We start from the raw sequence: 25,710 nt of genomic DNA on the forward strand, positions 1-25,710 counted from the left end.
TTTTCTTCTCTTCTCTTCTCTTCTCTTCTCTTCGCTTCTCTTCTCTTCTCTTCTCTTCTCTTATCTTCTCTCTCTTTTTTAATGATCTCCCCCCTAGAATTGTCATATCTTAATTAATAATGTTTGCAGATGATATGCTGCTCCTGCAGTCCAGTACTAGCCACTCTGACCTGCAAACCAAGTTACAGGACAGTTTCACTCAGTTATGTACTGACCCCAAGAAAACCAATGTCATGGTATTTGCCTCAATTGAGAAATTACCCACTATTCTTCCTACTCTCTTAACAGATATTAATGGGAAGAGAAAACCTAATGCCACTGAACAGAGGTACCTAGGACTAATATATGACCCTACTCTTTCCTTTATAACATCCACAGATTTTGTAACTAATAAAGTCCTGTGTTACATGATCAGTCATTTCCCTTCACCTGCTGCTCACATGGTCATTGCTACAAATACTTTAATAACTAAACTTGAATATGACCTTCATTTTCTCATTATGCATCCAACCTACAATAGTCCCATAATACAGACTTCTGAGAATAAAATCTGCAGATTCATTCTATTTGTAGAACCCTATATACTCAATAATTTACTCTATTAATTCCTTATACAGTCTTTTTCTTATCTTAATACATTTTTCCTTGAACTGGACCCCCATTCTTTCTTCCATGACCACAATCTGATTTTCCTTAGTACCACAATAAGATCCAGTTTCCATTGAACATAAGTCAATTAATCTTTCATTAATTCCAAATTACCAACATTACATACATTAACTGTCCATTCTTATCTTATATTCTTTATTTCTATTCTTATAATATTAATATTCAATCATATTCATGTTTATGTTACTATTAGTTTTTAATTCTGCAAAATAAATCTTCACAAAACTTTTCCCATAATTTCTGCACTCTTTTACATTTTAGAAATGCAGATTCTGTGGTTTCTTCTTCACCACAATACATATTCGCTCAGTTTTCTTTTTATAAGGCATATTTGCATTTACTGTCAACTTTATTCCAAATCTCCATGGAAAATCCTGACATTTTTCTTTATTACTACCCTACTTATCTATTTCCTTTATAGCCATAATCTTTCCTCTGGTAAATGTTTCCACTGGTTAACACAATAATATTGTAGCACTATATTCTTATGCCATGTTTTTTTTATCTGCTCCTATCTGATCAATGTTTATCTTCCACTTTTTTATTTTTTCTTAATAATTTTCTATTTCTTCCTGAATACTTTCTTTTGTTCTTATTGCCTTCCCAAAATTTTTATATTTATACTTAGTCTTACTACTAATTTCTAATTGTCTTCATTTATCCATCTCAACACTTTATACAAATTTAATAAGGCTACAAATACTACTTGATTTAACAATCCCAATCCCCCTTCATCTTTGTTCATATATATCCCCATATAAAAGCGAATATGACTTCTAACACTTGTTTTTCATGTATTCTTGGAATCATGTACACATTTGATAAATATGCTATTTTTCCCATTAATACTGAATGTAACATATTACATTTTTCCTTACAAGATAGTCTTTACGTTCTCCAGAGACAACACATTTATTTCAGTTCCCTTAACAGATATTCCCATTGTATTTCATATTCCCCGGGATTCATTATACTTTATATTCCATGCAGGAACAGTGTAGCCACTTAGCGATTCAGCAAACAGCTGATCTGACGAGCACGAGCCTGCCGACACTGTTCCTGCACGGAAAGCCATGTGGAATGCTAATTACCTCATTTGCTGGTGAAAACCATGCAAATGAGGTGAATTAGCAATTCACAAAGCAGGCAGGCATCTGTGCAGGAACAGTACTAGTTGCAGAAATGTGCTCGGTTACTAACTGAACACATTAATGCAAATAGCAAAATGGAGGCATGACAGCTCAAATAAAAGCACGTGTTATAAACTTTAGTCATGCCAATAGCCAGGTATATGGCCATTGGCATGGGAAAGTATTTTAATTAATAAAAAAATCAAAGTATTTTTTTTTTGGCTGATCTCAGCCGTTTAAGCATAGGGTAGTGGTGCGCAAACGGGATTGTGCCGAAAATAAAAATAAATGTAAAAACTCAATTTTAGGGGAAATCTGCATTTTGTCATTACAGTCAATGGCATGCAGAATCAAAACATTACCAGGGAAAACAAGTTGTCAATGGGTAAGGCTCCATGTCAGAGCAGTAACTATGGACTAAGGCAGTGGGGTATGCAAATGAGGGGAAATTTACTGAATCACAAAATATTCCAAGTCCATACACTGCATCTAACCGTGTAGGTGCTAGAACAGGAGAGTGTAGGCAGGAGGAGCAGCTAACATGAAAAGGGGGTGTGTCAAGCTTGCTGTAAGCACATTGTAGCTCCGTTGCCCAGGTTTGTGCTTAGCGAAACACAGTTAAGCAAGGGGGCGTGTCTGAGGCTGTATTGACTTATTCCGTGAAATGAAGAGTGTGGCCAATTCTGCTTAAAAGTGTTTACTTTAGCTAAATGGGTGTGCATGGCATGCACCGGGCCTAAAAAAAAAAAAACAAAAGGCAGGAAATAGCAGAACTGTTTACAATTGAGCACCGGTTATGTGCGGCGCACATTTGGGCTTAATCGAAGAGGAAATGGAAAAGGGAAACAGCAGAAGGAAGACAATCAAGGAGAACTACAATAGCTGGCAGGTGGAATGTATCAGAATCAGCCAATTACATAGGCCGCAACCCAGCACACTACTATAAACTATGCAAACACTTTTCAGTCTGTTTCTTCCACAAACTCTACACCACTGGTGTACACATTCGGGGGAATTTTAAATTGACAAAACTAACAAAACATGTTAGAGTCTGCTGTTGCTTTGATCTATCAGTATGTGCTATAGACTGAGGGTGGTGAAGAGGATAATTCTGACAACCAACTCAGACCGAGGAGGAGAAGAAGAGTGCTCAGACCTGGGGTAACCTACCAGGGTCTACATGATCTGGAGATAGTAGAGCACTACAGGGTGGACAGGGACATACGACAGCAACTTGTTGAGCTGTGCCAGCCTCGCCTCAAATCTCGAATCAACAGAGGGGAACCCATCCCAGTGGATACCAAGGTATGTGTAGCATTAAGAATACTAGCTACAGGTAGTTTACAAAAAGTAAATGGGGATATCACGGGGGGTCTCACAGGCATCTGCGTCCAGGATACTCCACCAGTTCATGCATGCGATGTGACCACATGCCACTGAGCACATTTACTTCCCCAGCACCCATGAGGACAGGACCAGCAATATGCATCTCTTCCACTGTGTATCAGAATACCCAGAGGTACTGGGTGCCATAGACTGTTTGTACATCCACATGCACCACCCAGTGACCAGGGTAGGGTCTACCTAAACTGTAAGGGGATCCACTCCATCAACTGCCAGGTCATCTGCAGTGCCCATGGCATTATCATGAATGTGTGTGCTGGCAGCCCTGGAAGCTATCACGACTCCCACATCTGGCATTTTTCACAGCTGTACCAGGTGTTTGCCAATGGGGACATCCCATATGTCTATCTGGTGGGAGATGCTGGCTGCGCACTGGAGACGTGGCTGATGATACCTATCAGAAATGCACACACACCCACACAAGAACGCCATAATGAGGCACACCCACAAACCAGGATCATTATAGAGCGTGTGTTTGGGATGCTCAAGTCACGGGTCTGCTGTCTTGACATATCTGGTGGAGTCTGGCAGTACTCTCCAGCCACATGTGCACACATATTCATAGTATGTGCCATGCTACCCAGTATGATCCTGCGGAAACAGCTGCATCAGGAACAAAATGGGGAAGGGCCACACAGCCCCCCACCATTGCCAAGGTGTCCACAGGCACAGAGGGACTCAGAGGAGGAACATCCTGAGTCTGTCCTGTAGGCAGACAGAGGCATGCCCAGTATGCCCTGGCCTTGGCAAAGAGGCAAAGCATAGCACATACACTGACACTGTAGAGCCCAAGGGACTGATCTCTCTCTCTCTCTGACTCACACACACAGTAAAATGGATGCCAAATATCACACCACATATACCTTACCATGTATAGGCAGTGTTGCTGGGACCTCTCCTTATTGCTGTAGTGAGGAGTATTTTGGCTTGGTTTGTGTCTTTACTCTGTTTGTTTTGTCCAGTATGGTGGGTTCTCTGAGCAGCACACGAAATAGGACACCACACCAAGTGGATACACTAGCAAATTTAACCGCATTAGTAGGACAATTATCGAAACAATTTGAAACACTTGCCCTCAGATTCGACTCTTTGTCTGGGGCCCACATCCTACCCAGCCATCTATGAGAGGAGGAATGCGAGCACTCCACCCCCTGACTCCCCAGTTAATGTACTGATGAACCTAAGCACGTATGGGAGCCTAGACAACAACAAGGGGGTTAGAGTTAACCAAGGAACCATAGTGGAAACACAGGATCAACCCTTGGGGCTTATGGGAGCTTCGGTCTGGGATTTGTATGGATGGCTTCAAGAGGTACCTTTACTACAACCAGCTTCGACCAGTGGCCATATGGAAGCTTCGGCTGAAGGGTCTTCGACAAATGGAGTGAATATAGGAGAGAATTTAAGACTTTTGGATAACAAAATGGTAAAATATAAAAAAAGTCAACTTGAAATAGCATACTTCAAAGAATGCATCGGGGAGGGGATTGTTCCTAAAGGACTAAGATTATGGCAATACCCAACTGGGTTAATTGATGGGTCACCGTTCTACAAAGACCTGATGAAACTTTTCAGCAAATATGGAATTGAGCTCCTGGAGGTTATGATCAAACATTACCAACTGGCAGCTGATTCCTTATTAAAGGAAATTGTCCCTTTGGATGAGAGCATAAAAAAAGACACAGATTTTATGCGATATAAATATGACTATGAGAGGTGTTTTGTCAGTATTGTTCAATACATGGAAAAATTAAAAGCAACCAAAATGAAAAAATTAAGGAGAGATAGGGAGGCATATAATTTAGGTGTGGCCTACCCAAAACCACCAACTTCCCAAAATACAGCAGGGGTAAGACAACCAGAAGATGAACGGGGTTCACAGAGAAGGACAGAACATACTCAAGTGCAATTTGAATGACAAAATTGTAACCAGGAGGCCAAAAAGGCACCTGAAAACAATTATAAGGGCAACAATAACCACCATGGTGTAAATAACCAAGGTAATGCAAATTTTCAAAGGCAAGCCTCAGGCTACAACCTGAGACATGGTCTCCCCCAAGTGACTTACAACCCTGTGTGGAGGCAACAACAGTACCCCAAACAGCAGAACCACCATCCCTGAGTTGCGAGGTGATGATGAACACTCAAGGTGACTTTAGAATCTTTAATTTTTCATGTTTAACCATTGATTCAGTACTGGCGGACCTTTAAGCCAAAGGTCAGACTTTTGTTCCTATGTCTAAAGCCAACATCGTAGATTCAGTTATTGACTTGAAGTTATCAGGAAATTGAATTTTAAAATCTTGTTTGGCCAAGAGAACAATGTAAACAATCCATTTTATATAACTAGTACATTTTGTCCACAAATCCACCCTACGTTGTTATTGCATGAACAAATGTGTGAATTAGACTTGTATAATTTACTTGATGTTCAAAAAAGAAGCCTAAACAGGTGTAACAACACAACAAAAGTGGAATGGCAGGCACTAAGGTTTTTACAGGAAGCACAAGTTAGGGTGATGCAGCCAAATAAGGGTGGGGGGCTGGTTATCATGAACAATAATGATTATCAACTAAGAATGGAGAAGATTATACTAACAGACGCCTACATAGAAGTGTCACATAATGAATTGAACATGGCCTATGGGAGGATCCGGTCCCTAATAGAAGAACTTTTTATAGAGGCCAGAATCGATGTAGATGTGTATAACTATATTAGTATGCCAGCCCCCAGAATACTGATCCTATTTGGGATTCCTAAAATCCATAAATGTAGTAATGATCCCCCAGTGAGACCATTGGTGGCTGCCAGGGGGGTATAAAACATGCTTGTGCAAAATACATAGATTTTCATTTGAAAAAATATGTAACGTCACAGTCTCAGGTTTGTAAAGATTCCTGGTCATTTTTAGCTAACATCCAAAAGTTGAAGTTCAGACATAATCTGAACTTTCTAACAAATTGATGTGAAGGACTTTTACACATCCATCCCACATGTGGAAGGGATTGAATGGCTTAGATTGTTACTGCATGAGCTAGGAGCACCAAATGATGAAATAAGCCTCTTGGCAGAAATGGTAGAACTGGTCTTGTCAAATAATTATATCACATTCAGTGGAAAATTTTTTGTCCAAAAAACTGGCATAGTTTTGCTAATTTGATCATGGCCCATTGGGAAAGAGAATTTGTGTTCAAGGTACCTAACATTATAAATAAAATTCAATTTTACACTAGGTACCTGGATGATATTTTTATACTGATAGATGGGAAAGAAAAAGAGGTGGAAAACTTAGTGTCCTACTTTAATAACACAACTTCATTTTTAAAATTTACTTTCACATATAATGAAACTAATGTTGCTTATCTAGATGTTTTATTGAACAAGGACTTACATAATAACTGTTATTTTGCAAATATCTATAGAAAAGACACATATTCTAATGCCTTTCTTCATTTTAATAGCTGCCATCCTTCGGTCCAAAAGTGTTCTGTAATAAAAGGACAATTAGTCAGGGCTGCCCGCATGGTGACTAGGGACTATGATTTTTCATTAGAATGTGACATGTTAGGAAATATGTTCTCTAAAAGAGGATATCCCACCCAACTTATCAGGGAATTAACTGAAGAGGTAAAAGGGAAAAGAACAAGGGGCCTCTACCAACCTATCCTGAGTAATACACAGGAACTAGGTCAACTGGATTCCCAAATTAGTGATAAAACCACAGAAAAAGTTCCCTTGGTGGGGGTCAGTCTGATTACTAAGTTCAGTTTGGATGGCTATAACATTAGGGAGATCATCTACAAAAACTGGGAGATCATTAGATCGGATGCTGCATTGATCTGTAAATTGAAAGACCCCCCCCCCAGGTGGTGTTTAGAAGGGGCAATAATCTTAAATGTTTATTATCAAAAAAAGAAGGAAAATAGGCAAAAAACAGTAAAGGCAGGTACGACCAAATGTGGTAGGTGTATGTATTGCCCATACATGGACATTGGTGAAAGATTTAACATTACAGGGGTAGATTATATGACCTCACAGAAATTCGATTGCAACACCAAAGATGTGGTTTACTTGGCATGCTGCCGGAACTGCCCCGTTTTCTACATTGGGAAAGCTGACCAGAAATTTAAGGAAAGAGTGTAGGAACACCTTTACAGTATCCGAACCTTGAAACAGGACAGTGCAATTGCTAAACACGCTTTAGATTTTCCTACACATTCATTCAAATTTAGAGCTATAGGCTCAACTAGGGTAGATGAGATGAGAGGAGGACCTAGTTCCTTGATGGTGGAAAAACTAGAATTAATGTGACAAATACGGGCCAGAGCCTGTCAGTACCCAGGACTGAATGAATATTATTCAATCAAATGTATATTAAAATTGAAAAGTCTGGCAAGATGACTGGTGACCAACAGCTGAGGCGACATCCTATTTAGGGGTCTGGGGATTATGTCCAATATTTAACAGATTAATATTTTAATACTTGGTATTTTTTAGATTATTATGTTTAATTTAAATTTTTAATTTATTAAGGTTATATTTATATACGTGCAGTTATACTTCTATGTGTAGATGAAGGGATGTTCTATTTATATTATACATCTAGAAGTTTAAATTTTAAACATGGTAATTGATTTGTATTTAAAAATTTGACTGCAATGGGTTTAAACACCCACATCATCATCCGAGTTTTGGGTGTTTGTAAGGAACAGTACACAATGGAGTTTATTAATCCTAGTGCATGGTTGCTTTAAATGCAGGCTGCACTACATAGTTCCGTTACGTATACTCGTAACTGGAAAGGTAGAAGTGAAGTGGAATAACTAGTCAGCAACCTTGAAAGTAGCTTAACAATTTAGTAAAACTTCCGCTCAAATAACGAAAGTACTTCTCCAACTTGGATAATGTATGTACTGAAAGTGTGGTGGCAACAACCCGATCATGGATAGACAGGTAATACAAACAGCACCTTATTTAGCAGATGTACGAGATGCAACTAATTGTATTTACTTAGCTTTAAGAGCTTGAAACAACATTTAACTGAATAGGTACTAAAGGTTTAAGTGGATGCTTGTAATATTACTAGGTTTAAAGTGGTTGTATTAATGTCCAGAATGTTGAGGAACCGTTTGAAGCGTTCTATCTGGTTACGTAAATGTAAACATGATTGCATCACTGTTTTACATCAAGTTGCAAAGCTGCTATGTTGAAACTGCTTTTACTAATCAAACTAATTAATGTAAGGAGTGTTAATTAGCAATTGGGTTGGGTTTATAAAGAGATGCTTTACATCTGAAGTTTTGAGTGAGGAAGTCTCACTATCCGTGAGACGAAAAGCACTTTACGTTACGTTTGTTGTCTTAATAAAGAAGTGTTTTTATCGTGGACTAAGGTATCAACTATTCTCCGGGTTTTTTTGTGTGCTTGTGCTTGGTTGCTGGGACCTCTTCTTATTGCTGTACTGCGTGCATCAGACATAGTCAGCCCTCCAGCACCGTCCTCACTATTGCCTCAGTCACAAGGTAAGTCAGTCTCCTTAACAATAAATAAATGGAATAGAATGTTCTAATAGCATATCTATGGTATTGATTCAAGCATGCAAGTAAATGGGGTGGCTTACTGGGATAGCAGCCGACAACCGACAGCTCTGTGGGACAGCAGGAAGTGTATTCCCAGTACTGGCCTACACACACACTATGCAGTACCACCCTAGTTGACAAATACCACTGCAGTATATGTGGTGAGCCAAATAACCGGGAGGGGGGTCATAGATACCCACCCCCAGCCTCAACCAGTAGATCAGCTGTAGAAAACCATTAAGAAATGTCTGGCAAAGGCCTCCACATGGTGACATCCATGAAATCCCCACCTACAGACCTTTACACAGTGATATCACAGCAGGTCTGGTAGTGGCAGTATGGCACTGAAAGGTAAGAAGTCTGAAACTACAAATGTTTATGCCCGAACAATCTGCCCTATGGTCAATACTGCTATGCCTGTAGTCTCAAAGATAGGGTACACCACTATGCTAAATGGGACCAACATGTTAAGCAAATATCAGCACAGTCTCTGCAAATGTGGATTATGTAGAGAGGTGTCACCCTCCCCCATAATCCCATAGAAATGCAGTAACATGCCCCTAGCCTTAAGCAGCATTCAGCCATCAACTAGAGTGATGGCTCAACACAAACAGAAAGCAATTGTCAGTAACATCCACAGTCAACTTACTGGTGCCAATCCAGTGTTGTCCACTGCTGGCAGCCTGGGAACATATGATCATCAGAATGCACTGCCTTGCTACAGATGGCCTGAATCTGTCACACCTGGCCTACAGACCTGTGGCAAATGTCAATGCCTCACCCACAGTGCTCTGTTAGGGAGTGTCATAAGGTCCATAACACCAGCATAACACAGTCTACAAAATGCAAAGAAAGGCCATGCTGCTAACTGCTAGGAGAAAACCTGCCAGTGTCAGAGAGCCAGAAATCTAGACAAAGCCATGAATAATGGGGTGAAAAATGTCCAAAGAGAAGGACACCTTTGAAATATTGCTCTAGTAATGTTAGAAAGTTGATGGAATGATTGTAGTAGCATGGAATGTCTGATAGGTATGAAGTCTGACACTGTAATGTCAGCTGTCAGTAATATCTGACTTCAACCCTGAGTGAATTGCAAAACACTTTTCCTTGAAAACCACACTAATGTGGGTAACCAACCAGATATATGAGTCATGAATGTGGACATTCTGTGATACTCTGTACAGTCGACAGGCAGGGCAAGGAGTCTAAACATGGGAATGCACTCATTGCAGGCAGTCCTAACCCTGGAAAATGGTGACATGTCTGCACCCACAGAACTCTGGTCTACTGCCATGGGAAGTAACACACACTTCCCTGATCACTCATCCTATGCAACAAATGTGGTCATCCAAGCAAAATGAGGTGGGTCATACATTTATGTGAGACACACACACACACACCTACAGGCTGGTCAAACAGTCTGACACACACAAGACCCTCCAAGTGCAGTCAACCTTTAAGAAGACCCCTATGCAAAGTGCTGGTAGCTATAGGCAAAAATACCTGACCCAGGACACCCCCCACATAGCTTATCCCCTACAAATCTGTCTGGAGTCTGCCTGTCACCCTGATCCTGTCTGACTTATATTACCCAACCATGGACTGGAAATCAGACCAGGCCGGAACAGAAATGCACAGAGATTCCACCACTGTAATATATCACCAAGGTGCTGGACCATTTCCACAGCTCCAGCAGTAAATTGCTCATAGGCACTCCTCTCAACAGGCTGGATGTGCAAGAATGTATAGCATTTGGCCCATAATTTTGGTATATGTATCATCCATCCTGTATTCCTCTGGTAAATCACTGTGATGATCTGAGGAGATATGTCATGAGGTACTGAAACAGTACATGACAATGTCAAATGTTGTATATGTCAGATGTCTGCTAAAACAAGCCCTGTAACCCTAGCAACCCATACATTACTGAGAGAAATAGTCACAATCACCGTATAGCCCATGGTCTCTTCATTTTGATAGGCTATCTCCAGATATCCTGCACCAACAGGTTGAGAGGTATGGCTGTAGCACAAAACAAACCAGACTGGAGTACAACAATCCCTGGAATGGAGTCCCACATTTACTATAGGTCACAGTGGGCATGCTCATACACACATAGAAATGTCAGTGGGATCTAGGAATTAAGAGGCCTTCCCGACCCAGTGCACTTCCCATTGCCCTACTTTAGCAGTCCTGAAGATGTCTGTCACCAGAGAAGTCCCTTTTGTCAGGCCTCAGCCCTATAAGTTCTGTGACACATGCGATAACTGTGTACCACTATAGTACAAATAACTAGTTAGAGATGAGTTCTAATCTCAGTCCTAGCAAATGTAAATGTGTGTGTGTGTGTGTGTGTGTGTGTGTATGTGTGTGTGTGTGTGTGTGTGTGTGTGTGTGTGTGTGTGTGTGTGTGCAAGTGTGTATATGTGTAGTTTAAAGTATTTTGTGGCCTCTCCCACCCAGTACATCACCCATTGCCATACTTTACAAGGGGTGGTGATTTTCCTCATCTTAGAAGTACCTTTAGACAACCTTCACCTTATAAGCTCCATGGTGATAAATGTGTAAAACTGTAGTAGCAATAAATAGATAGGTAGGGGTCCTAATCTCAAGTCTGGGCAAGTGTGTGTGTGTGTGTGTGTGTGTGTGTGTGTGTGTGTGTGTGTGTGTGTGTGTGTGTGTGTGTGTTTAAAAGTTAAAGCTTGTGGGTCCATTCAAACCCAGTACACTTCCATTTCCCTACTTTAGCAGTCCTGCAGATATCAGTCACCTTAGAAGTCCCTTTTGTCAGGCCTCAGTCCCATAAGCTCTGTGGCATGTGCGATAACTGGGTTGGGAGGGTGGCCTAATGGTTGAGGTGTTTGCCTTACAAACACAAGTTACAGGGTTTGAATCTCACAGGGGATAATTGGCTAGGCTTAAAATATCTCACAAGGGCAGTTAGCCTAGTACTAACCTATGAACCTATGAACACTATAGTACAAATAACTAGTTAGGTAGGAGTTCTAATCCCAGTTCTGGCACATGTGTGTGTGCAAGTGTGTATATGTGTAGTTTAAAGTATTTTGTGGCCTCTCTCACCCAGTACATCACCCATTGCCATACTTTACAAGGGGTGGTGATGTTCCTCATCTTAGAAGTACCTTTAGACAACCTTCACCTTATAAGCTCCATGATGATAAATGTGTAAAACTGTAGTAGCAATAAATAGATAGGTAGGGGTTCTAATCTCAAGTCTGGGCAAGTGTGTGTGTGTGTGTGTGTGTGTGTGTGTGTGTGTGTGTGTGTGTGTGTGTGTGTATGTGCATGTGTCTGTGTGTGTATGTGTGAACAGTATCCTGTCTGTGGGGGTGTGTGTTTGTGTGAGAACCATATCCATTGGGGGTGGGTTTTGCTACTTTTTGCTTTTGCCCACCCAGTACATGTTCCAGTGTCCACATTACAAGGCCCACAGTTGTCATCCACTGGAGAGGGACCTGTAGACACTCTGCAGCCCTATAAGCATTGTGCCATGTGCAATAACTATGTGACAGTATGGAATAGATAACAAGATAGGCTGCCCATCTAATCCTTGGATATCACTCCCCACTCAGGAATCATACACAAACACACTCAGGTAGACAGCCATCCCTACATCAGTAGCTGGCCTGCAAACAGGCTCACAGATAGAACCCAGAGTGTGAAAGCAGCGGACTCCATGTCAGACTGTTAAACAGTCAGGAGTGGAGTACTACAGGTTGTGAACCTGGGTTCCCTCATGTTTGGGATCCTCACTTCTGAGGACCAGCCCAATATAAAGGCGTCCTGGCTGACAATGTTTGTAGATGACTACAAGGTGGGTGCTATTATTACCCCCCCATGTGAGGTTGACATCCTTCACAAAGGCCTCCCTGAGACCTATGACTGTTGTCAGAACCCTGGACATAAGCTCAATGCCAGTTGATGTGCCACCATCCCCTTTGGGTACGACATGGTTCCCATAAAGTAGTACATTGATGGTAGTCCACTGAACACTGATATTGGTGTAATGGAACTGGGAACACAGGTTGATAATGAGCTCTATGGTGACCACCACAGTGCCACTGTCTTCCTAAAGTCCTTCCATGTGTCACTTCTCCTGACTCAGGGTGTTGAATACAGGAAGTAAAAGGACAATGTTTCCCTGTAAACTCCCCTCAGTAGGCCAATCAATGTGTTCTATGGCCCATTTGCCATGTACCCCACTGGACACCAGCAACAACAGGAGAGGCTGCAAAAGTACCTCAAAGAGGATCTTGGGTACTACACACTTGCCCCATATGGACAGACTCCAACAACTGCAATGAATCTCTGTCTCATATTGGTTACTTAGGTGCGATCTCTGCCTGACATACACAGCCATGCCTGTCCCAAATCTGTCAGGAATGCTACATCTGAGGAAACCAATCTGTCCACATAACATGCTCCAGATACTGCAACCCCATCCTCACAATCAACAGGACATGCTGGAGGGACACATACCTTGGCATTCTAACACGTGTACACCATTTATATGCATTGTATACCACTAATTTCTTCAATATGACCCTGATTTTGGGCCTTTACCCCCCCATTTTGTCGGTCTTTGTCCAGGTGTCCTGTAATGACAGGCTGTGAAGTATGCTACAGATATGTGACATCTCCAGCAAATAGGTCCCTGTCATGACCACCGTGATGCAATTCAGTAAACACCACCACAGGTGAACATGCAGATGTTGCCAAATGGCTGAGTGTAACAGTTGTGTGGATGGTCACATGCATTAACTTTAGCATGCCTGGGCGTACTGGGGAGCCACAACAGGGAAACCCCATACTTACTGGGTTCAGGCTGCTGTATCATATGCAGATCAGAGAGATCTATGTAGTTGTAAGGGAGAGGTATTGTCAGCAAATTCACATTAGGCATTGGTACGAGATGAATGCTATATTTCTGCACAGGTACAGTACACACTATGATATTACACAATTTGCTGTCTTTCACCATAGATGTGCACTTGTGTGCATTACTACACCCCACCCACTAATCCATTTTGCACTGACATATGCGTCTAGAGACTCTGTAGAAGATAGTTAAAAATGCTACTTCATTACATTGATGTGCACTTTGGCCTTACCTGGATGCTCCTCACCTGTTGCCTGCATGCCACCCACCTACAGAACTGCTGTTTCTCATGTTTGAGTTTGTGTGAGGGCTACCTCAAAGTTGGCAAGGAGCTCCTCTGTCGGTGTAAGTGGGGCCTGTGTGACTGCCCCCCACCGGTAGCAGTACAGTCCCTCGCTACAGCGGCAGCCCTTTGCCAGGCACAATGTATCAGGTCAGTTGCTCTATGCCTGACCTGATCGTATGTGCATCCATGGTGGCCCGACATGTTCACTCTGTTGATGATCTTATCTGACAGGGCAGTCCACTCCTGCAAATTTTGCCGGCTAAGGCCAGAAAGGATGGCATAGTTTACGATTATAGCTTCTGTGAGGGCTGCTGTCTCTGCATCGGTGTAAGATGGTTGCTGCTGCATGGCACCTGGAAGACATACACAGGGAAACACATCACAGGACCTCAGACATTGCCCAGAGGTCTTTAAAGAGCACATGCGTATGGACAATCATTAGCCACCACTTGCAAACACATCATACCCCTGTACCTGGCAGCACTGTATGAACATGCATTGTACTCATGGTCCTGATGTGTCATGTTCCCCCAATGAGGGCCAGTAGATTGCATAAACCACCATTCATCATTCAAGTTTGTGTAGAGGGATGACAATGGCCATGTTCCTTGCAGATGTGATGTCAATGGTGCTCAGGCTTTGTTTGCATACAGTTTGTAATGGAGCAGGAAACATATGGTGGGGCTCATTTGGATGCAGACAGGAATGTTATCAGGCCCCAAGGGGACTTGTGTTTGTTAACTTTGATTAGGCAGTTTGCACCTGATCCATGATGATGAGGGGAGGGGTATGTGTGCTGTGCATATCCACCTATACTGATGGTGATCCAGGGGGGTGATGTTTGCCCCAAACCTGTCTGCAGCAGGTTGGCTGTAGCTATGGTGTGTATGTATGTGTTGTGATTGACCACCATTACAGGATGGGTTGGGTTGGTGCCTCTGAGACTGCAGACATATGTGAAGATGGCCTTGTGATTGGCCTTAGTGGAGTGGATGTGTTCAATTTGTACTCATAGTTAGCCTTACAATAATCCACCTGTGACCTACTATGCTCATTCAGACAATGGTGGACATGCTGCCCAGTTGGTGCCTGCTCCTATTTTGCCTTGTACAACCAATATTGCATCACATTATGTGATTTGTGCATTGCTGCTGTCCAGCAAAGGGGTTTTCTCTACTTTGATGGAGACAAGTTTTACAAGTAAGGTATTGCTGAGGCCATACGGCTATGTGGGTGGTCATATATATGTTTGTAGTAGGCATGGACACAGGGTCAGAACACAGTTGGTGACCTCTACAATTTCAATGTGATACTCATGCTTATTATAGTACCCATGTCTGTGTTAGGGCAATGCCACAACCAGTAGCTGTAGAAGTGTAACTCTGTTGGATGCACAGAACTAAGGTTACACACATGTACAACATGTACAGCTTATTCACCTGACATTTTGCATCCTATGTCAGTTGTTATGAGGCAGCCAGGTACACCTACCCATACACACATATGCACAAGTAATACCTGCTATACATTTCTGTTCTGCTTCAGTATGGCACACTGTAATGACAGTCTTGCTGCTCAGTCAGTCATGTCAACCTGTTAGGGTAGGACATCTGTAGGACAACGCACATACATGGTGGGCTATAGGCCACAGTTAGTGACACTTTCTTCATATTGCTGTAACACTCATATGTCATTTGATAGTGCAGTAGCCTTTGCATTCACAAACATACCCTGGAAGATGTCTGATGCTCATATGGCAGACAGACAGGTGAAAGGCTAGGTGTGTGGTAGTGAGGGTAGGAACTGTTAATGTTGTGAGTATGACTGGTATGGGGATAGAGCTAGTTGATATGCTGGACAGAGGAAAGGTGGATATGTTGTGTGTGCCAGAGACCAGATGGAAGGGTGTATAGCTGTGTGTATCAGAGTGAGGTACAAATAGTTCTATCATGGTGTTTATGGGAGGGGAAATGGTGTAGAGGTTAATCTGAAAGAACATTATACCAATATGATTGTGGAGGTGATAAGAGGGTCGGGCAGAGTGATGTTTAGGAGGCTGGGAATTGATGGTGTAATGTTGACAGTTGCTAGTGCATATGCTTCACTAATTGCGTGTGTGATGGATGAGACAGATGTACTTTGGAGTGGTTGCATGAAGTGGTGATGTGTGTACCCAAGGGTGAGTGAGTGGTGACTGGAGCAGATTTCAGTGGGCATGTTGGTGAAGGGGACAGAGGGGTGCAAAAGTGATGTGTAGGTATGGTGTTAAGTAAAGGAATGCAGAAGGTGAGATGGTGGTGGAGTTTGTAACATAGGTTGGACATGGGTGTGGTGAATACATAGTTTTACAAGACCGAGGGGCACAGGGTGACATACAAGATTGGAGGAAGATGCACACAGGTGGATTATTTCCTATGTAGGTGGGCCTGTTTGAAGGGGATTGGTAACTGTAAAGTGGTGACGGGAAAGTGTAGTTAGGCAGCATGGAAGATTGGTCTGTGGGATGACTTGATGATCAAGAAGAGGGGGAGGAGTGTGAGGGCAGCACCGTGGATCAAATGGTGGATACAGAGAAAGGGTGATTGTGAGGTTGAGTTCAGAGAAGAGTTAAGACAGGCAGTGAATGGTAGTGAAGAGTTAACAAATATCTGGGTAACTACATCTGAGCTAGTAAGGGAGTTGAGTAGAATGGGGGTTGGTGTGACATTTGCACAGAGGAAGGACAAAAAGGAGACCTGGTGGTGGCATGAAGAAGTACAGGGGAGTATACGGAGAAAGAGGTTGGCCAAGGAGAAGTGGGATTGTCAGACAGATGAAGAAAGTAGACAGGTGTATAGGGAGATGGGGTGCATGGCAAAGAGAGTGGTGGCAAAGGCTGCAGATGGGGCATCTGAAGGGTTGCATGTAAGGTTGGACAACAAGGATGGAGAATAGGACCTGTACCAATTGGCTAGACAGAGGCATGTAGCTAGGAAGGCTGTGCAGCAGATAAGGCTGAGAAAGGATAATGGTGGAAGTGAACTCACTAGTGAGGAGGGTGTGTCAAGCAGGTGGAAACAGTATTTGATGGGCTTTTGAATGAAGAGAATGAGAGAGTGAAAAAGTTGGATGATGTGGTTATGGTGAATCAGGATGTGCAACAGATTATCAAGGGGGAAGTATGGACAGCTATGAAGAGGTTTAAGAATGGAAAGGCTGTTGATCCAGATGACATACCTATGGAAGCATGGAGGTGTTTAGGACAAATGGCAGTGGTCTTTTTAACCAGATTGTTTACTGTAATCTTGGAAAGTGAGAGGATGCATGAGGAGTGGATAAAATGTGTTTGGTTACTGATTATGAGAATAAGGGTGGTGTGTATAGCTGTAGTAACTACAGAGGGATAACATTGATCAGTCACAGCATGAGGTAATGGTAAAGGGTGGTGGAAGCTAGGTTAAGAAGGGAGGTGAGGATTACTGATCAGCAGCATGGTTTCATGCCAGGAAAGAGCAGTACAGATGCGATGTTTGCTCTGAGATTGTTGATGGGGACATACAGAGAAGGTTGGAAGTAACTGCATTGTGTCTTTGTGGACTTAGAGACAGCATGTGACAGGATTCCTAGAGAGGAGTTGTGGTATTGTATGAGGTTGTCAGGAGTGGTGGAGGAATCTGTAAGAATGCTACAGGATATGTACAAGGCTAGTGTGACAGCAGTGAGTTCTGCATTGGGAGTGACAGGTGTGTTAAAGGTGGAGGTGGCAGTACATCAGGGATCAGCTATGAGCTGTTTCTTATTTGCAGTGATGATAGACAGGTTGACAGACATGATGTCCCCCTAGACTGTGCTGTTTGCAGATGACATTGTGGTTTGTAGTGAGAGTAGGGAACAGGTTGAGGAGACCCTGGAGAAGAGGAGGTATGGTCTAGAGAAGGGAGGAATGACGGTTAGCAGGACTAATTTGGAATATATGTGTGTGAATGGCAGGGAGCATGGAAGAATGGTGAGGATGCAAGGAGTACAGTTTTTAAAGGTGGATAGGTGTAAATACTTGGGAGCAAAAGTTCAGATTAATGGTGAGTATAGGGGAGAGTTGAAGACAAGAGTACGGGCAGGATGTGGGTGGTGGGGAAGAGTGTCAGGTGTGATTTGTGACAGACGAGTACCATTAAGAGTGATAGGGAAGGTCTACAAGAAGGTAGTGAGACCAGCTATGTTATATGGGTTGGGGAAATTCACACTGAAAAAAAGAGGCACAAGTCAGGGTTGGATGCAGCAGAGTTACTTATGGTATGATTTGCACTGGGTGTGGCCTAGCAGTGTCACAGTCAGTATTGTACAACACACACTCCAGCAGTGGTCAAATGCTAGCCATCTTTTCCTGGGGTGATTCAGGGCCCTGAGCTGTGTTCTATGTCACTGTAGACAGACACAATTTCTATGGCCATAGGTTCTGCTCAGCAATATATCAGTACAGCATGTGTTGTTGAGACATAATATTGTTTGAACTACGTATTTTCTGCATTTACATGCCCCCTGCAACATTCCATTACATGCTTAATTGTTTGACATAGCTGTATTATTTTGTTTTCAGTTCAGTTGGTATACTCCCATCAGTTTCAGTGTGTGTGTGTGTGTGTGTGTGTGTGTGTGTGTGTGTGTCTGTTTGTCTGTGTGTGTGTGTGTGTATGTGTGTGTGTGTGTGTGTGTGTGTGTGCACATGCGTTTGTGTCTGTCTGTCTGTCTCTCTCTCTCTCTCTCTCTGAGACAGATGTAGGATATACATCTGTTTTGTATAGGCAGCAGTTTGCCTTTAGTAGGTAATGCTCATAAGCAGCTGAAGGCCTGTGCACCAGTTGGAGTCCCCCACTTGCTAATTGCATGTGGAACAGCTGTGGTATCTTTCCCATACCCAATAGCATAGAAACACAATTGTATAACTGAGTACTTCATCTGGGCATTGCCCCTTTTCCTTGCCTGGGACGAGTACTTCATGGAGGTGTGTTCTGAACAGTATCACAGAATGTAGTTGGGAATACTTCTTACAACAAGCACTGTGGAGACAACCCAACAAATTGGGGGCAAACGTCCCACACATAGGGACAGAATGTAAGTATTGCTGTTATACAGTTGAAGTAATGCTAGTTTGACAGGGTTTGTGTGGATATGGTTGCTCTGCATAAATTTAAGTCTGATAGTGTTATGTGATTGACATAACTCTCAACTGTAGGGCTATCCATAGACTGGCTAGAGTTTAGACTCTTATATTTGGTGTGTTACTCATACATTTTTTGGCCTTGGAAATTCAGTAGCATACTTTGAGGATTGCAGTCAGTAAATGGTAAGATCCATGTGTTTTCCTGACTTCATATCCCTCATAACTGATATGTTACAACAATCCTGTTAAACCAGCAGCTTTCTCAGATTATGACAGCAATATGTCAATAATGCCCCTGTGTTTGGGCCTCTGCCCCTATATATGTCAGGCTTTGTCTAGATGTCATGCTGTAAGAGGTGGATAGCTATCATATATCATTATATAGTGACTTCATTCCAGATATCATCCCAGTGATGTATCAGACTGCCAGACATGTTACGTGGAGAAGGTCTTATATATGAGGATGAGGCCTGGACGTTCTGTGGGACTCTATTCAGTTGATAGGATGGTGTATTTCTGGCAATTGTTGACAGACTGTCAGGATTGTGTAGCAGGGTATTGTGAATGTGTTATTTGGCCTGTGTAGGAAGGGGGTTAGATGTAAGTGTTGAGGGTCCTCTTCTATCTGACTTTGCATGCTGCTCCAGCTTCTAGTGATCTATCAGCTGTCTATGTTTGTAGGAGCAGACTGTGACATGTCCCATACCACAGTCAGGTGTCAGACTACACTGTGAATTGGGCCAGTATATATATAGGGGGAGTGTGACAGTGTCAAACATGCTGATGATTTTGTTCACACAGTCCATATACTTTACTGTTAATGTGGCTTACCAGTATGTCACTCTGAATGTGGTGAGACTGATTCTGGGTATGCACTTTCACGCTGGTGTCTGTTGGTCAGTGCTATTACATCCCTGCAGTGCCTGATATATTTGCAATTACATGTATATTCCCATATTCCCACATAGCAAAATTCAGTTTGTGTTGTGTCAGTCTGCCTGTAGTTTAGACAATACTTGGTGATATGCCTAGCAGCTCAGTGTAGTTTCCTTACTGTGATGTTATTTCCAGATTTTTATTAGATGTACTGTTGCCTGGCCCCATACATGTTGTGTATGTCTGACACATCAGTGGGATGATGTGAAGATTTATGCCAGTAAGTAGTGGGGAGTAGTTTGGTTTTGGACTTGGGCTACTCCAGTCAATATTTATTTCTTTATTTATTTTACATTTGTTGACCGGGATAGTCTGACTGGATATATGTCCATTTTCAGAGGAGGCCCAGGGAGAAAAGCTCCAAGATAATAATACACATTGAACATTTAGTAAATGCTAGTTTCAAGCAGATTACAGTTATAAGCAATACCAACATTTAACACATATAGTACTAACTTATTACAAAACAGTTTACAAAACATAACATTATTTTCAAAGTTGTATATACATAACATTATATTCAGGTTTAAGACACATTGAGCAGCAATTATATGATTGACCCTTAATGAAATGGAGTGGTAGAAAAAAGTTAGAAGCAGTTGAAGGTAAGGTGCCTAAGAAATAGAGAGGTACAACAGACAGGAGATTGTTACTCCATCAACTGTGTCACCTTATCTACTCCAGTATTTGGCTTTGTCAGGCTTGGTCCAGATTTGTTGCACTAAGGGGTTCTGAGCATACCTCTCGACTGGCCAGATTGTTTCAGACTGTCCTGGATTATTGCTCATATATATGTTCTGTTCCACAGAATAATTATTTTTATTTTTGTGGTAAATCACTGTGATGATGTGAAGATTTCTGTCAGTAAATGATGACATACATTTCAGTTTCAGAACTCACATCCTTCTGAACATGTATTTTGCCACAAACCCTATTACTGTAGCAAAATTCCACATTTATAACTGCAGTATGTACATTATGTCCCTGTTCTTGGACCGTTGTTCCCCCATTTTGACAGCCTTTGTCCAAAATTATTGCACTAAGAGGTGTAGAGGTATGGTGCTGGGTATGACTCCACTACATGTTATGAGTATATATATATTAGATATATCTACACTGATATATATATATATATATATATATATATATATATATATATATATATATATATTTCTTTTTTGATATTTATACATATGTTTATATAATATATATGTATATATTCTATATGTATTTGTTTTATATGTATAGCTCCATATATCTGATGTAGATACTTTTTCATATTTATCTATCACCATACACATCTATATGTGTATATTTATATATACTAAACAGGACTGATTCCACAGTGTTTGTTCGCTACAATTCTATACATGTACTGAATGATATATTTTAAAAAACAACATTCATTATTCCAGCTCAGATGGTGTAGTGGTACAATTCTCTGACTATAGTGTACAGGGTCCTGGGTACAAGACTTGGCAGTGCTGATTATTTTGTTGCTGGGCAGAACAGTGGCTGATGGAGACAGGGTGATTAAGGCAGTTTTAAACAGTTGGAAGCAGGTTTGCGTGGGTTTGCACGGGTTTGTGTGATGGTAAGTGATGCCAATACATGGTTAAACAGGAAACTGCTTAATCTGTGTAGGCATCGCTTAGCATCTCGCAAACTTGCTTACTGGTGCTTACTGCTGCTTATTGCAGCTTACTCTCACTTACCCCCACACTAATTTCTTTAAAAGAAATGAAAAAAGCATGATAGGAAAGGAGTGAAAAAGGGGACATGCAGAGGGAAAAACAATATGAAAGATAGCTAGGGATGTGCAGGACGGTTGTAGGAAAGGTCCATAGCTGTCCATTTCTGATACAGCAACAGCTGTGCATTTGTGCAGAATTTGGAGGTGAATTTGGATGCTCAAACCCCTGAGAGGGGGGTGAGGACAACAGTAATGTGTTGTTAAGCCAATTAGACCAGATTACATGTGTTCAGTGGACATGTGTGCAAAATGGACAGCTTTGTATGGGGCAACATTTTTTGTGGGACCAGATTGCCCTTATTTTTTTTTTTTTTTTAATAAGATGAGAGTGGGATTTTGGGGAAGGATAGTAGGTATATTTGGGGAGGTAGGTTGGGTAGGAAGACTGACAAGACAGACAAGACAGCAGACAGGGGTGGTATATGACATATGTGGGGGATAAACACCTTGGATGGGGAGGGTGGTTGGAAATCGGACGCCCATGAGCCCCCAAATGGATATAGTGGGACTGAGGTCTCCACCCATGGGCAGTCACCACTGCACCTTCACTGCCCCAAAGGTGGCTGTGCTGGGGGCTGAGCAGGAGGGGCAGGCTGACCCTCAAGATGCACCACATGGCCCTCAAGCTGGGGTAGCTGATCTCCAAACCTCTTTTGAAGATTGCTACACACCAATTCCTGGACCTGACGATGGGTGACAGTGTCCTGTCCACTCCTGGTCCTGGGGGGGCAGGCCCCATCCCCTGAGACAGTTCCACCAGAAGGTGGTGCAGGACGAGCAGACGAGGGGGTTCCAGGTTGGGACCTAGATGTGCTGGGGCCAGGTGCCATGGCCAGTTGAGGTGGGACAGGTGTATCTGCTGGGATCGGCCTTCTCAGATGTGCTATGGTGTTGAGGTTTTAGAACATATGTTGATTAGTCATGAACAGCACATTCTAGGATTAGTTATAACATCATGCATGGGTGTTTCTGTAACCCAAAACAACAGATTTGAAACAGTTGCATAGCAAATAGAACACATGCATATATGGAACCACAGTGGACATTATAACGGCATGCAGGTTACACTGATAGCACCATGCCACCAATGATAGTATTTGAACAGGGAACATTAATAATCAAACATTTAAATATTTGTAGAATGATAGGACACATGTCCCAGCAGTAGGTTTGGGGAAAAACATACCTGTTGATTTATGTGTTTAGATTATTGGTGCAGATAGGGTGGGAGAGGGAGAGAGATGTCAATTAACAACTGTATAGGCTTCATTTGCTCACAACTTTAATGATCATTGCTCTAATCATTCTCTAGGTATTACCTCACTTTACATCGACCTATGGCCTTGGGTTGGGCAGTATTATGTTTGTACACAATGTATAATTACAGCCTTCTTACAGCTCATTTATACCTTTTCTTACCAGGCAGACCTATGGAGAACATTACTGTTAACACTACCTGACTGTTTCTACCCATATTCACATAGTCAAGGTTACATATGTGCACTCATACTGTGTGTGTGTGTGTGTGTGTGTGTGTGTGTGTGTGTGTGTGTGTGTGTGTGTGTGTGTGTGTGTGTATGTACGTATGTGTGTGTGTGCGTGAGTGTGTGTGTGTGTGTGTGTGTGTGTGTGTGTGTGTGCGCGTGCTACTGCCTTGATTTCTATTGGTCACCCTGGGTGTTGGTGGCAGTGACCACTAGCTGTGACAGTGTGACCCTTGAAGTACATTTCTTGGAGGAGACTACTTGGTGTATGTACCTGTCTTGCTGTCATTTGCAGCCTTGGGGTTGGACAGTGGGTATTGTACACACTGTATAATTACAGCCTTCTTACAGATCATTTATACCTTTTCTTACCTGGCAGATCTGTGGAGGACATTACTGTTAACACTACCTGACTGTTTGTACCCATATTCACATAGTCAAGGTTACATATGTGCACCCATATTGTATGTGTGTGTGTGTGTGTGTGTGTGTGTGTGTGTGTGTGTGTGTGTGTGTGTGTGTGTGTGTGTGTGTGTGCGTATGTGTGCTACTGCCATACTCTGCCTTTATTTCTATTGGTCATCCTGGGTGTTGGCGGCAGTAACCACTAGCTGTGACAGCGTGACACTTGAGGGACATTTCTTGTAGGAGAATACTTGGTGTATGCACCTATCTTGCTGTCATTTGCAGCCTTGGGGTTGGACAGTGGGTGTTGTACACACTGTATAATTAAAGACTTCTTACAGCTCATTTATACCTTTTCTTACCTGGCAGACCTGTGGAGGACATTACTGTTAACACTACCTGACTGTTTGTACTCATATTCACATAGTCAAGGTTACATATGTGCACTCATAGTGTGTGTGTGTGTGTGTGTGTGTGTGTGTGTGTGTGTGTGTGTGTGTGTGTGTGTGTGTGTGTGTGTGTGTGTGTGTTTGTGTGTGTATGCTACTGCCATACTCTGCCTTGATTTCTATTGGTCACCCTGGGTGTTGGCAGCAGTGACCACTAGCTGTGACAGCGTGACCCTTAAGGGACATTTCTTGGAGGAGACTACTTGGTGTATGTACCTATCTTGCTGTCATTTGCAGCCTTGGGGTTGAACAGTGGATGTTGTACACACTGTATAATTACAGACTTCTTACAGCTTTTACCTTTTCTCACCTGGCAGACCTGTGGAAGAAATTTCTGTTAACAATACCTGACTGTTTCTACACATATTCACATATTCTTGGGTGAGATTATGCATACAGCTTAATACCAGTCTTGGGATTCAAACTGTGCCTGTTTGTGCAAAAAGGTACAACAAGGTTGTGTTTCATCACAATGAGCTATTGTGGAACTATTGCTTTTTTCTTAACTGTTTTCTGCATAACACTTTCTTGTTTGGACAATCTGCTTTGTAATTCTTACATTCATGCATGACAGATAGATCTTATACTGTGTATTCATGCCTTCACATATAGTATGGAAAACAATGGTTAACACAACATTACTATTCAGGGATCAGATCTTGGGGCATGGAACATTTCTATTAATTAATCTGTTTTACAACTCCACAATCTCTGTCAGATGAGCCGCAATTAATTAATGCTGTCAAGGAATAGCTTCTGTGCAAAACTGGTACACATCCAGATTCATACTACCACATAGCAAAGTAAACACAACAGTCTTGGGTTTTAAGTTTTATTGACAGGTACTGACTCTTTTATTGATATATATCCTGTAAGTCAGTATTACTCTGCTAATGTCATGTTTATTCAGTACAAACAATACACATGTCTAACTACTGGCAGCCTTTCTGTTTATTTGCCCTGACTACTGCAAGCTAGATTTGTACTCACCCAGACTCGCGATGCAGCCTTAGCAGCCTGCTGGCATGGGCATCCATGTTTGCAGCTCTTTCATCTGCAGTTGTACAGGAGATAGAGAAACATTTGTGCATACATAACCATCTCATACTTAGGCTGGACTTTGTTACACAGTTATTGATACTGATACTTACACACTACTGGGACATTCTGTGCCTGAGCGTCTTGGATCCACTGGTCCAAGACTGGTCCAAGACGTCCCTCTTCCTATGCTTCCGGTCAGAATAATGGTACTGGACCTGCTCATCTGTCTGAGGGATACCAGTAGCACTGGTGAGGTCACGTGCAAGATGGTCCCAGGCCTCCACTTTGTATTGGGAGCCCTAGTACTGGTCCTGCAGCAGTCTCTCTCTTCATGACCCTGGACTCCTTAATGACCCAATGCTGCACCCAAAAGCACATAGTGCCTGCAATGATCAGCTACAACTGGTTATGGTTGTATTCCAGCCTGCAGGATTTAAATAGGGCTGGATTCCCGCCCTTTGCCATGATTGGCTGATTTTGAATATACTGAGCTAAGCTAAGTAATGGGCAAACCCGCTTAGCACAGATAAGCA

Source organism: Protopterus annectens, chromosome 5.part0 (genome assembly GCF_019279795.1).
Source record: "Protopterus annectens isolate FY-2018-M chromosome 5.part0, PAN1.0, whole genome shotgun sequence".
In the NCBI taxonomy this organism is placed as follows: Eukaryota; Metazoa; Chordata; order Ceratodontiformes; family Protopteridae; genus Protopterus; species Protopterus annectens.